The following is a 15371-nucleotide window of genomic DNA, read 5'->3' on the forward strand; positions in this document are numbered from 1 at the left end:
ATTTTCATGCAAATATAGATGTTTAATGTAAATTGTGTTGATGCATTTACTTTAAAATGTGGGAAGATTTTTATATTTTGTGTCAATTTAAAACTAATTTTCCACTGCTATAGTAAACAATAAAACAGAATTACACAACTCCCAGTACGTGATGATGCTTGTGTGAAAACCCAGCTAATGTCATTTTTATTTATTTATTTTTTTACTGTTTTCTACAACAACAAAAAAACTCCTACATAATGTACACTGAAAAGTAATTCACACAAATTACATTTTACATAATTAAAATTTGCTTATTTAATCCATTACAATATAATTTTTGGTATGAAAGAAAAATATTAAGTGGTTTAGGCATATCACATGTTTTAAATCAACCTATGTGAAATTAATTCATTTAAGTTGGGACTACGTGAATAATTTGTGTTGCTAAAACTTTTTATAGCTAGAGAATTTTAGTTCCCGGCATGCTTTGCATGATGCTGAATAATGAGAGTAAATATTAAAATAAAGGGTTAATTTTTTGCATTTTTAATTTAGATTAGACACGATAGGGACATATTAATGCTTACTATTTTGTTATAGTATCTGAAAGAGTTTCTGCCAGTTTACTGCCAGTAAATAACATAAATTTAATTCTACAGTATTACTGGCAAACAGCTGAATTACTGCAATTATTTTTTACAGTGATGAGAATTTAGTTTCTATTTTACAGACGGGGCATTTACAGTATTATATGATCCTCAATATTATGCTTATAAAGCGTTCAAGTACACATTAATTAAGCTGCATAGCTTTATAACAAAACTCACAAATGTGAGTGACCTGGCCTTCCAAAAGCTTTGTCTTTTAAATTGGTTTTAACCAAGTGTGCTTGGTAATCAAAATAGCACATAATTGCCTCTCCACAGCTACTTTTAATAACTCTTTATCTGTTACATCTGCATAAATTCTAAAGAATAACCTGTCATATTCAATCTCAAGTATTCAGACCACCCATAGATATTTAAAAGCAAGGTCAGTGGTGATGAAGCTGTTTTTCTCCCTGACTAATCCCTTTATCTTGCTCTCTCACACAACCACAAGCCTGGATGCCCAGCTGGTACTATATGAGATGAAGGGACAAAAGGGTTTGTATGTTTGATGGGGAAGAGAGAGGTAAGGTTAATTATATTAAGGGATGTAAAGAGTGATGATTAAAGACCCAATGTTTTGTAGCATTAACTGCATGTGTGCTTTTAGGGATAAGCCAACAGCTGAATACTTTATTTGAAAAGTAATAAATAATGTATTCCAAACAAATTACAGATTCTCTGAAAAATAGAAAATAATAATTGGACACACTATTTAAAAAGCATGGACATGGTGGCACTGCATTTCTAACCGATAATCTTTTTTATATTATAGCAAGGCATCAGAAATCCTGTTGATATTGTAGGGAAGGAGTGCTTGCATTGTCCTGTGACTCATGATGGACTTTATAGGGCAAACTGACAACAACCAAAAATACTCAGGTGTTTTTAAACATGTAGCATTTTGGGACCTATATCACTTTTAAAAAATGAGCTCCCATTACATCAGGACAGTAAACTGCCCATCCATTGAATCTCAGTAGAAGCATACAATCTACACATGCCATTTCCCACTATACACTAATTTATTCAATAGTAATTTAAAGGGATAGTTTACACAAAAATTAAAATTCTGTCATCATTTTCTTACTTATGTTGTAACAAACCTGTATAAATTTCTTTGTTTTGATGAACACAAGGGAAGGTATTTTGAGGAATGTTTGTAATGAGCCCCATTCACAGTATTCTTTTATCCTACTATGGAATTGAATTGGGCTCATTAACGGTTTGGTTACAAACATTCCTTAAAATATCTTTTGTGTTCATCAAAACAAAGAAATGTATACAGGTTTGCAACAACATAAGAGTGAGTAAATGATGACAGAATTTTCTTTTTTGGGTAACTATACCTTTAAGATTATTTTTTGCTATGCTTTAGTAAAAGGACTTTTGACTATTTTGGAAAGTGGAGCATCAAAATCTTTTCTTTCCTTATATCCTACGTGCCCCCTCTAGTGACCAAAGATGAAACTTCATTGGAAGATTTATGGTATCCTAATTATCGGTTTCAAATTAAACGTTTGGAAATATATATAGAGAATAACTAAAACATACAGGATCTATTGACATTACTGACATTTGTACATATACAATCCTTTTCCAAATGCAATATACCACATTTATTTAGCATAAACTAGAGATTGTCAATTTGTGAAAGGACAAAATAAATAAATAAACAAATAAATAAATAAAGCAACAAGACAAACCAAGGTTTGACACTGGCGTTATTTATTATGCTTTGCAATGATTATAAGAAACATATATACTTAAATAGTTACAAACTACAAAACAAAACAAGATCATGTTGCAAACACTATATTAGCTGCTTCATTAAAGTTTTACTTCTTCTATTTTTTATTTATCTTTATTTGAATGCCATTTCTGAATGCTATAAGATACTGTTAAATGGTATTTTACTGGCTAATAATGAGAGGTAGATTTTTTAGTTGATCACATTTTGTTCCCTTTTTTAATTTTTAGCTTCCCTTATTATTCCTCCTATACTTTCAGAAAAAAAGGCAGGCTACAAAACTGTACTTGGGTGTATCCTCAAAGGTTCATTGTACCTTTATGTGTATACAGCACATTGAAAATTTTGGGGGTACAATATTATACCCTATAACAAGGTTCCCCAAATCTTACCCTGGAGCAATCTTGTGTCCTCGCTCTAAGTCATCCTTAACCGTCAAAGTTCAATTCCAATAGGCTTTATGCCCAGCTGCACTACTTCCTGAACTTCAGCCAGCTCCTTGTTTCCTGTCTGCCATTATTGGACACACTGATTAATCCAGGTGTGTCTGATTATTGTTGTTGTGACTACTGAGGTCAGGCACACCTGGATTAATCAGTTTGTCCAATATTGGCAGACAGGAAACAAGGAGCTGGCTGAAGTTCAGGAAGTAGTGCAGCTGGGCAGGGCATAAAGCCTATTCTCAAGAACACAAGTACAGAGGATGCATGAAAATACACGGATGTGTTCTTGATATCGAGGATGCATAGAGTGCAGACTTGGGCCCTGTCCCAAATGGCGCACTTTGTATGGACTTTCAGTCTCGTGGCCTTAAATTGCGCTTGCTCGCTTAGTCTACAAGTCCGTAGGGTGTCCCATCTGTCATTTTTCGCTCCGAAGTGTGCTCATCAGCGCCCCCTTTGAACCTTTGATGCGGTCTTCGGCGAAGCCCGCACTGCAGCAGGCTTAACACATTTTACCAACCCAGAAGTCCTGATTGAAATCAGACCAATCAGACGACAGGAGGGAGGAGTTCACACTGATGGCCAACTTATTATAGGCAACTTCTATTTCTGGCGTGATGCTTGAGTCTGTCCCAAAATATAACTTAGTTAGAGCTAAACTCTGCAGTGCTCCGGCCCTCCAGGTAAGATTTGGGAAACCTTGCTCTATAAGGCCTTTTTGTGTACCTTTAGGGGCTAATTTTGTACCAGTTAAATGTTGGGGATTAAAAACATTTAACTGTACTATAAAAGGTACACAATGGGTCCTTGAAGTACACTAATGTACCCAACATGCATTGTTTTGTATACCTGCAAATGGAATCTTGTACCACCCCATTTTTGTACCTTTTTGTCTGTTAGTGTTGAAACAGTTTCATATACAAGACTACAAAAACATGCACAACATATTATCAAAACATGTCGCAAAACATATAAGAAGAAGGCTTGTGTTATGAAACTAAATTTGTACCGATCACAGAGTATGTAACAAATACTGTATATCATAAATTTGATAAAGCTTATTATGTACTCTATTACTGTGCAAATGACCTAATTATAAAATGTACTACGTAATGTACTTTCAAAGTGTATCAGATTAGAAACATATTGTAATCTGTTTCCCTCAGTCATGTTAAAATGAGCACAAAATGTTCATGATTTTTTTCTATGATCTCCACAAACTTTGAGATCATACGTCAAACACAAGCAAACATGTTGTCAAGGCCCTAAATATTATTTTGATCTTTTCAAAACTTCTCAATTTCTGTGCAATTTTAGTGGATAGTACACATCACACAAAGTAACCACATGCATTGTTCATCATTTAGTCTTTGACATAATTAAAAGTTGATTAATGTTTTTAGGAGAATGCTAGGAAAGAATGCATGTTCTGCAAGACTGGAAAATGTCTTACACAGAGTTGCAGCACCTCCTCATTGGTTGATATGTAGCCTACATGTAAAGTAGTGTCACGTAGCAGGACCAACGGACCGGTGCGTGGGCTTGACATTTGAGGCTTAGACATAGGTGTCATTTACACTGGGGACACTGGGGAAATGTCCCCACCACTTTTTGAAATGGCTGATTTTGTCCCCACCACTTTTTGAAAGCATCTGGATAAAATATTTTGAAAAATCTAACAATACCATTGTGACTTACACTTCAAAAATCACTTTCTTAGTATTTTGTTAAGTTTTCAGTACAAATATCTTAAGATTATTAAATTAAGATGCTTTTTCTTGATGAGCAAAATGACCAGAAAATACAATAAAACAAGCAAAAATCTCTGCCAATGGGGTGGGAAAAAATCTAAAAATAAGATTTCTTTTTTCTTAAACACTTAATTTAAGCAAAATTTTCTCACCCCCGTTGGCAGATGTTTTTACTTGTTTTAAGCACAAATTCACTTAAATTGTATAGTTTTTGTCTAAAAACTAGACTTATTTTCTAACTATATTTTGTTCATCAAGAAAAAGCATCTTAATTTAAGAATGTTTAGATATGTCTACTGAAAACAAGACAAAAATACTAAGAAAGTCTGATTTTCAAGAAAAAAAATCTTTGTATTTTTGTCTTGTTTTCGGTAAAAATATCTAAAAATTCTTAGATTAAGATGCTTTTTCTTGATGAGCAAAATGCCCAAGAAAATAAGACTAGTTTTTGTGACCAAAAATATTTAAGTTAATATTAAATTTAAGTGATTTTGTGCATAAAACAAGCAAAAAAAATCTGCCAATGGGGCAAGCAATTTTTTTCTTGAATTTTTCTTAAAATTAGTGTTTAAGAAAAATTTTCAAGATTTTTTGCTTATCCCATTGGCAGATTTTTTTGCTTGTTTTATGCACAAAATCACTTACATTTGGTATTTTTGGTCTAAAAACTAGACATATTTTCTTAGGTCATTTTGCTCATCAAGAAAAAGCATCTTAAATTAAGAATTTTTAGATATTTTTACTGAAAACAAGACAAAAAAAATACTAAGACCAGCCTACACTTTGCCCATTTTTGATGCGCCGTTATTCAATATTTTTCCCGTCCTGCTGTAATGTTTTTTCACCTGATCTTTTGTCCCCACCACTTTTCAACACAAACTGACGCCCCTGGGCTTAGACCAAGAGTGGGTGGGTGGTGCATGCTGAAAAAGTTTAAGAACCACTGGAGTAACTGTCGTGTAAACAATCTACAAACTCTTAATCTCCATCCAGAGCATGCACATGCGTCAGCTCCACTTCTGTCTGTTTATAGACGTGATACTCGCGCAAAGATTAATGTCTTTTTCAAACTTTTTTCAACGAAACCGGCCTTGCCACTCAAATTGTAAATCATTATTATAAGCATACTATTGTAAATCAGGCTAAGGTTAGATTTTTTTCTACCTACTCAGTACTTTAGTTAATTTTGAACTAAAAAAATTTTACAGATTGCAGCTTTAAGGAAAAGTGAAGGAAGGTGTCTCTCCATGACTTTGACATTGGTGATTTGTAGTAAACATGAGGTAGGCTTTGTTCTTTTTGGTAAACAGTGGTTTTGTGCTTTATAGTAGATGATGCTATACCAGAACTAGTCAACTGGCCAAACTGATCTCACGAAAATCTGTGTTATAGTGCAACCCAGCACAGTCACAGAAAATTTGATCACTTTAGTTTTTTTTCTGTGACGGGAGCACGGATGTCTTTTCCGTGTCACTCCCACAGATTTCTTGTTTCATTTTATGTATTATTTTTTTCATTGTTTATTTTCAATTTTCTTACCATTGATGTTTGGGGTTGCAGTTAGAATCACTTTCTGTTACATTTTTAGACATCCTAACAACCCCAACTCTAACCCCACCTCCAGGCGAGAATAGTTTTAAACGCGGAAGAAAAACATGTAACCAATTATAAAAGTACATCCTAACCCAAATCTAACCCCAAGTGACAATGATTTGAAAATAGGAAAAAACAATGAGAAAACAATACATAAAATGACACGAAACATCTGTGGGAGTGACACGGAAAAGACATCCGTGTTCCCGTCACAGAAAAAAGCAGAATTCCGCGACATGGACACGTAAAATTTTCCATAACTATAACACAGATTTCCATGAGATCATGTTGCAACGGCGGTCATCTTTGTCTGATTTAAAATCAGCGTGGTTACTTTTACCTTTCCACTGTACATACAGTAGTGATGGTCGTGTTCGAAGAACTGCTACATGAGGCTTCGAAACATTTACGAATCTTTTGTTTCGAATCAGTAGTTCGGAGCGTGTTTCAAACTGGCCCAAGTCACGTGATTTTAGCAAACGAGGCTTCATTGGCCCTGTCCCAAATGGCGCACTTCATGTGGACTTTCGGTCTCGTGGCCTTAAATTGCGCGTTCTCGCTTAGTCTACGAGTCCGTAGGGTGTCCCATCTGTCATTTTTACGCTTTTAAGTGTGCTCACCAGCCCCTCCTTTGCCCCCTTGATGCGGTCTTCAGCGAAGCCCGCACTGCAGCAGGCTTCGCGCACTTTGCCAACCCAGAAGTCCTTGCGAAAGGGCAATCAGACCAATCAGACGACGGAAGGGAGGAGTTCACACTGATGGACAACTTCTCTACCCATTTCCGGTGTGATGCTCGAGTCTGTCCCAAAATACGACTCCGGTGCACTCACGTGGACTCACATCAAGGGTCCCTAAAGTCTGGACTACGTGATGTCATCAAAGTGTGGACTCTGAGGAGGACCACAAGTCCGGAGTGTGCCATTTGGGACAGGGCAATTAAGTCATAACTGTTTCGAAAATCCGATGGTCCACCACTAGGGGGAGTTGATCACAAATGACCAGTAATATGTTTAGGTGAACTCAGTTTTAATAGCAATAAAACATTCATCCTTCTGACTAATAACACTACCATTCAAAATCTTGCCATTATTTTGTAAAAAAAAAAAAGTGTAAAATGTTTGGCCATATCTGCTTTTACACTATTTTGACCAGCAGGGGTCGCCAGCGTGTGTGGTGTTTCGAACTGCTTCGAAAAACTGAATCAATTTTCGAAGCAATTGGTTCAATTGATTCGAAGCTTCGAAAAGCTTTGTTTCTCCCATCACTAACATACAGCCACTAAACCGGAAAGAAAGTCTGAAATGGGCTGCGTGGGATGGCAGCCATCTGTGGGTACGTACATTTCTGATCCAATTTGAGCTTTGGATGCATACAAAATTAACTTGTGTGACTAAACCGCATGACACGCTGACCGGAAGTGGTATATTTCAGTGTGTCCAATCAAAACTGTGTGCAAGGTGAACATATCCTTTTTGTTTAACTTTATCAGTAACACTTGAATCCTTTAAAAACAATTGATTACTATGAAGTAAATTAATAAGTATAAATACATACGTATATAAAGGCTCTTGCCTTGACACAGATTTATGATTAAACTAAAATGTCTTCATGGCTGCCACTAGATGGCAAACTCCGACCGTCTTGTCTGGATGTAGTGTACAATTGAAAGATGGTTTAGCCCAGTGTTTCTCAACCCTGGTCCTCAAGGACCCCCTTCCAGAAAGTTTTAGATGTCTCCTTATTTAAAACACCTGAACCAACTCATCAGCCTCCTTCCAGAATGTCTCCCTATAGACCCCTTCAAGGTTTGTAAACATTGAATGACTATCGGGTGCGCGCGCAGCATGGGGTCAAACTGTTCATACAAGCGAGGCTTTAAAATGTAATCTAACAGGGCTGAAAAATGATGACTTACCTCAAATGAAGGGAGCACTACAATCACAAGCCTCTTTGATATTTGTATTGTTCCAGTCTGCACGTTAATAGCTTGCAGCCGCAGATGTTGTATTTTTTTGTTTTTGAGATTCTGCATGAATCGCGAAAACTTAACGGAAGACCTGGCGCGATTTTCAGAGCCCACGACGTAAGTAGGCATTTATACGATACCGAATAACATGCAACTCAATCTGCTGTAATTACTTTTCTGACCCCGACATGCGCAGTGGGAACCGCCTGTGACGTGAACCGTGAAGGGGTCTATAAAGCTAATAATTTAAATCAGGTGTGTTAATTAAGGAGACATCAAAAACATTCTGGAAGGGGGTCCTTGAGGACCAGGGTTGAGAAACACTGGTTTAGCCTATATATCTGTAAAACATAAAAAAAGTAAACATCAAGTGCAATTTTATTCATTAGGATGGCTATATGTTGTGAATACTTGAAATGTAACAATTTATGAACAGTTATAAACAAAAGAAGTAAAAGCTCTACATATGTTGATTTTTTACACATTATTCACACTTTTTGGTGCATATATATATATATAGAATAGGTCATAGGTCAAAGTTAAAAATATTTAAAAAAGGTAAAAAATTAGGGTAAAAGTTTGGTCTGCATATTACAATTTTAAAATCTGGCCCTCGAAGAAGAGTAGTTGAAGACCCCTGCTGTACCATTTACCATTTAGATAAAGATTTTTGGTACGAAAATGTATATCTAAGGTTGAACCCTTTAGGTGCAAAGGTGTACTTTTTGAAAGGGTACAGCCATGACAGTGAAAATTTTTTCTGACAGTGTAGAGATGCTTTATCTTTGAAACTGAGGCTGTTTGGAAACATTTTGCTGATTGATTGTTTTTATTTGGAGGCAATTACCTGCACGGTGGTTCATTCGACAACACAATGAAAACTGTAGTTTCATTGTCATGTCACAATCCTGTGTGTTCCCCACTCTAAGTCTGTTATTTTATAGCACATCAATCTCGCCAGATATCCGCAAGTGCTTGTCATCAATGTTAATGTACACAGACACGCCCACACGTGTCATTAATAGGGATTTACTTACGCCATTTTGTAGGATTGTGTTCATATTAGCAGTGAACCATACCGCAGTCCACACAAACCCTACCCCAGATCACCCTTTTCAGCCAGACTTGGGTGCGGTTCACGGGTGTGCACCCGCGTTCTGAAAACAGTGTTTACATCATCCAAACGAACCGAACTCTGACGTGAAATAGACCTGAGTGCGCGTAAAAAGTGCAAATGTGAAACCCCCCTTGGCCTGTGATAAGTTGACATAACTTATAAAAACAAGTTGATATTATTTAACCTAAAGGGGAAATTTCACAAGACTTTTTTAAGATGTCAAATAAATCTTTGGTGGCCAGAGAAGTTTTGGGGGTAAAGCATTACAAGTAACGTGCATTATGTAATAATATTACTTTTCTCAAGTAACGAGTAAAGTAACGCATTACTTTTTAAATGTATACATTAATATTTGAGTTACTTTTTAAAAAAAGTAATGCAAGTTACTTTTCAAATGTATTAATTCTATTATAAAAAAATAATAATGTACTATATTAAACTGAATGTAGTCATGAAGAATTACGCACTCTATTCGTGCAAACCTGAGCGGGAACAGTTTGAGTCAGAAATGGAGATAGCAGGTCAGATCTTGACATTTTTGCGATAGAAATATGCAATTTCTGAATGCAGAACTTTTCAGTTATAAAAAACACCTGCCAAGGCCTGAAAGAGATCAAGCCTCAGCGAAGTAACAAAAAGTAATGCAAAAGTAACTAAAAAGTAATGTAAGTAGGCCTATTACTTTCCATGAAAAGTAACTAAGTAACGCAATTAGTTACTTTTTTGGGGAGTAACTTAATATTGTAATGAATAACTTTTAAAAGTAACTTTCTCCAACACTGCACCAGAGTGTATATGTGAAGTTTTAGCTTAAAATATCATATAGATAATTTATAATAGCATGTTAAAATTGCCACTTTGTAGGTGTGAGCAAAAATGTGTCCTTTTAAATGCAAATGAGTTAATCTCTGCACTAAATGGCAGTGTCGTGGTTGGATAGTGCAGATTAAGGAGCGGTATTATCCCCTTCTGACATCACAAGGGGAACCAAATTTCAATTACCTATTTTTTCAAATGCTTGCAGAGAATGGTTTACCAAAACTAAGTTAGGTTGTTCTTTTTCACATTTTCTAGGTTGATAGAAGCACTAGGGCACCCAATTACAGCACTTAAACATGGAATGCGTGAGCTTTCATGATATCGCCCTTTAATTTATTTAGCTTAAATAAATGCATTTTTTTAACAGTATACCATGCACCTCTGATTTATAATATAAACTTGCTAGGTGGAAAACTGTACTTTTTTTAAGGGTACACCGTAGTGACAGCTGGGGTACATATTTTTACCATTTTGTTTTTGACAGTGTAGATATAACCCCCACATTTAACCCTCTACAACAGTATTCATAAGTGGGCTTCTGGTTCATATGAATGTAAAATCTTTTTAAAAATCTGAGTATAATAGTTTATGCTTCAGCCTGAAGTGTGAAACCACCAAGCACATTTTCCACATACTGCCAACTAACATCACATCCGGTGTCACATCACACATTTCTTCAGCTCGTCTGTGTTATTTAGGTTTTAAGCCGTTTTTTTTTTTGGTTGATTTGTTTTTGTCTTTCGTGTTCATTTTTTGGTATAACTGAGAAAAATTATTTCTTTGTTGCAATTACTCCTGTTGTCTCATTATAACCCCCAACATGTTTTCAGTGTACTGGATCAAGTGTTCAACAAACATACTTAAAGTCAAAAAAGCAAATATAGTAAAAAAATAGATGGTAGTTTAATTAGTTTATTAATTTAATTGGTCAGTCAACCACAATTTGATCTTGAAATTAAATGACTTATGTAATAAGTTATGTTATGACTGATTTATGTCAGTCAATGTGTCAGATGTGTCAGGTGGTGTAGGTGTTAGGTAACAACAATTTACTAACACATGCAGGGCACTTCTAAGTGTCTGACAAAGTTCATTAAGTTGTTCCACTAGTGGTAATCATGCAAGAATATACTGGAAACTGCTACTGGAAGACAATTGTCTTACTTGTATAATGTATATTTTCACTTCCCCTAACCCGGGTGTAGGCAAGTTCGGTCCTACAGAGCCGCAGTCCTGCAGAGTATAGTTCCAACCCTAATCAAACACACCTGAACAAGCTAATCAATGTCTTTAGGAATTAGAAATCAGGTGAGATTATCAGTGCTTAGGCTAAAATATGCAGGACTGCGGCTCTCTAGGACCGAACTTGCCTACCCCTGCCCTAACCCAAGACCCACTTACATGATACTAATAAATTATGTCACTGACTTCAATCAGCAACCATAAACTTCAATATCACAAGAGCCGAAGAATTCTTAAAGGGATAGTTCATCCAAAAATGAAAATTTCGTCATCATTTAATCACTTTCATGTTGTTATAAACTTGTATAAATTTCAATAGTTCTGATGAACACAAAGGAAGATATTTTGAGAAATCTTGCTGGTATGACCAGGATGGGATGCTAGTGCTAATGCTGGTTTGGTGCTGATTTAGCTGGTGTTCACTAGCAAACCAGCACCAAAACACAACATATGCTGGTCTTGCTGGTATGCTGTTTTTCTTCAGCAGGGCAGACCGTAGCTCAGTTACTCTATCATATGGGTAGCACTTTATTTTACAGTACGTGTACTTACCTTGTACATATATGGTAAATAAGTTGTACTTACCGACAAATGTGTGGTACTTACTTTTAGGTATCTACATGGTAGATACTTTATTTTACAGTCCTGTTTCCATGCAGTTACCATAGACGTACTAGTGAATGTACCCAGTAGTTAATGCATACGGTTATTTAATGCTTGGTTTAAAGGACAAAGATACTGAGTACATAAATGGCACATCAGTAATGTTTGTTCTTAGTTATCATATACATATGGTATAAGTATAACTTACACTTGCCTGCAGGTATTACACACTTATTGTTTATATACAATTTGTAAGTACAGTAATGTTTCTCGTTAGTTACAGTATACCTACACTATAAGTATCTATCTGTTATTACCCAGTATCTAGAGTAACATAATAACTGCCAAGTATGTACCACTGGTAATTACCGTAATGATACCAATTAATTACCATGTAAATACATAAAAGTAAGTACCACACATTTGTTGGTAAGTACAACATATTTACCATATATGTACCAGGTAAGTACACATACTGTAAAATAAATTGCTACCATTATATGTATACACACATTTGTCATTACAGACATGGAGTATAAAGATGCATTGAATGAATGCCTTGAAAGTAAACTATAACACTTTACTCTTCATCCAATTAAAATCTCTGTAGGTTTTTTGCACACAGAGTAGACTGCAAACACACATGTAACACGTCTGCATTGTGGTTAATGTGTAAACAAAGTTTTCAGACACCATTTCAAAAGAACACAGATTAAATAGGCCATGCTTGTGTTTCAAACCATAAGTTTAATTATTGTTGTACACTAGCAATTAAGTGAAAAATTTAGTGGTTATAAGGATGAAACAAACAGTGTCTCCTTCCCTTTTCCCTGAAGGGGTGGGGCTAGGATCTGAGGAAAGGAAGCAGGGAATGAAACCTGTTAAATAACAGACTCTGAAACCTTGAGCAATTACCTCAGCTTCTTATGTTTGCTTCTTCATCACACATCAAGTCAAAAATAATGCTATGTGTTTAAAAATATAGTAAAAAGTGCATTTGATCTACATCCTAGAAGATACAGGAAATTTATGGGTTATGAGGTTTGAGAATTTACTCACCCCTAGTGTAAGCAATACACAGCGATGCAAATACATAAACACCTGCTGTTGATATTCTTCAGGTAAATTTTATTAAGAAAAGAATGAGTATTTTAAGTTGTTTGTTGCTCAGTGGTTCTCAGTTGTGTCCCACTCTCACATAACCACTTCCCTTCATTTCTCTCTACAGACTCTTATGAGTTGATCAGAGGTGCTTTAAAATGCGCAAATTAGTGTAACAGCGTCATCTCTTTCCAATTATATTGTATTTCCAACGCTATCTCATGGCAATTCATATGTATTTTGTATGACCATATTTGTACATTTTTGTATGATTTGCCTTTGCACCTGTGACGTTAGGGTTAGGGGTGGGGTTTCATTGTTGTTTTATTTATTATAATTGTACGTTTTTGCACGATTCACTTCATACTGTATGAATTTATAAGATTTAGCCAACTCACAAAATATATACAAATTCTCGTGAGATCAGGCTGGGATTTCTTATCATGGATGTTTATCAAACCAGGATTCTTCACCTGAATCTGTTTGTCATCTTTACTTTACTGACTTATGCAGGTACAGATTTAATATTAATGTAATTCAGTTTAGTAGATTGGTATGTTTAGTTTTGTGTTCTCTGTTTGTTAGTGAATGTGTTAGTGAGTATGAACATGTGCAGATGTGTATTGCAACTAATGCATGATGTGTATTAATATTTCAAATGTACTACCCAAAATAGTTATTAAAAATATCACTTACTGGTTTTGTTTTTTCTTTAGATCACTCCAAGACAAGTGTGTCAAGGATTTTGCATCAAGTTAACCTAACAGCTGTTGTGGGGGACACAGTAACACTTTACTGTAATGATACAGAACATTATAATAATATTCTGCAATTTGACGATATAACATGGAAAAGAAACAACATCTTTATTTTTGTTCAAGCCTCATTCTCTAACAAAACTATAAATGACACCAAAACTCTAAGAAACTTTACCTCAGACAGGATGTATATTAATCCAGCAGTTCCAATGGAGTTGAAAATAAATCAAATACAAGCATCAGATGCAGGAAACTATTCATGTCACACTAGTACAGCAGCAATAGGATGGATATTAACAATAACAGGTTAGTTCATCATTTGTTTTATTTGGGGTTTTATAATTTTGTGTTAAACTAGTAAAAGCAATGAATGCTTAATGATAGATGACTCTTGTGTTTGTTTCAGAAAACAGATCAGAGTCTCTCAAACAGATATCACACCCCTACATTATCATCTCATGTACTGGGGTTATTATCATCTGTCTGATCATCAGTCTCAGTATCTGGATTCACAGGTAAGAGATCAACACATCATGGACAGATGATAAAACACTTTCATACATTTTTAATGTGAGTACAGAGTGAAGGTAAACTTTATTCAGTGTTTGTGTTTTTTTTTCTGTCATTATAACAGGAAACTGAAGCTGAACTCTGATCTCAGTGAAACAGACGAGACTGTGAGGACGCTTTACAATTATGATCTTCAGCACAATGATGTAAATCTGTTTATGTTCACTTGTAGATGTTACCCAAGTTTATAAGTTACCTTTTGATCAAATATCAAATGTTATTGTTTGTATTCTTGCATCTCTACATCACTATTAGCAGGGGGAAGTCTTGATGGACTTTATCAGACACACAGAGGTGACATGTGTAAGTCAGACTTTTAACATAACGCCCACCTACAAACACTCACATTTAACATTTGATACACAACCTTTCTGACTGTCTGCCATAACTCACCTTATGATCATTTCATTTCATTACTATTTAATATAACATTTGGTTTGTTTGTAGGTGACCTACCAGTCCTAGCTCAAAGCAACAGTTAAGGATTAAGTTCCCTTTCAGTCGGTCACTACGACGTCACGTCGTGACCGACGAATTGAGAAGCTTTACGAATTGGGAACCGCTCAGCGGTGGCAAATCTACTTCGAGAAGCTATGAAAAAGGCCAATGAAATTGGCATGCAGATTATCAAAAGTAGTAATCAAATCAGCTTTTCGCTTCGAAAGCCGGCAGCATTCTGCTCTTGAGAAGCAATCCTTTCTGGGACCTCTGTGTGTGTCGAAGTTGGTAGGACAGACAGCACCTCAGCGGAGACTCGCATTTGTTCCACCTCTTTAATTTCTATTTTTGAATTTTATTTGAGTGTGTCGTTGCCTCTCCCCTGCGTGCTTCATCAACTCCCGCATTACATCTAAAGAGTGAATTCCCTAAAAGAGCAACACGAGCTTGAACTTGTGCCTTTGTAAAGGCAGCCGTTCTCTCGTGTCACAGGTCGGGTGCGTCCTTTTCAGGATGACATTCCGACCGTGTGCTTCGTCCGGATGCGGGCTGTACATGAATCCTCGTGACGGCCACGATCGTTGTCTCTCA

The sequence above is a fragment of the Paramisgurnus dabryanus genome, chromosome 15, assembly GCF_030506205.2.
Source record: "Paramisgurnus dabryanus chromosome 15, PD_genome_1.1, whole genome shotgun sequence".
Lineage (NCBI taxonomy): Eukaryota > Metazoa > Chordata > Actinopteri > Cypriniformes > Cobitidae > Paramisgurnus > Paramisgurnus dabryanus.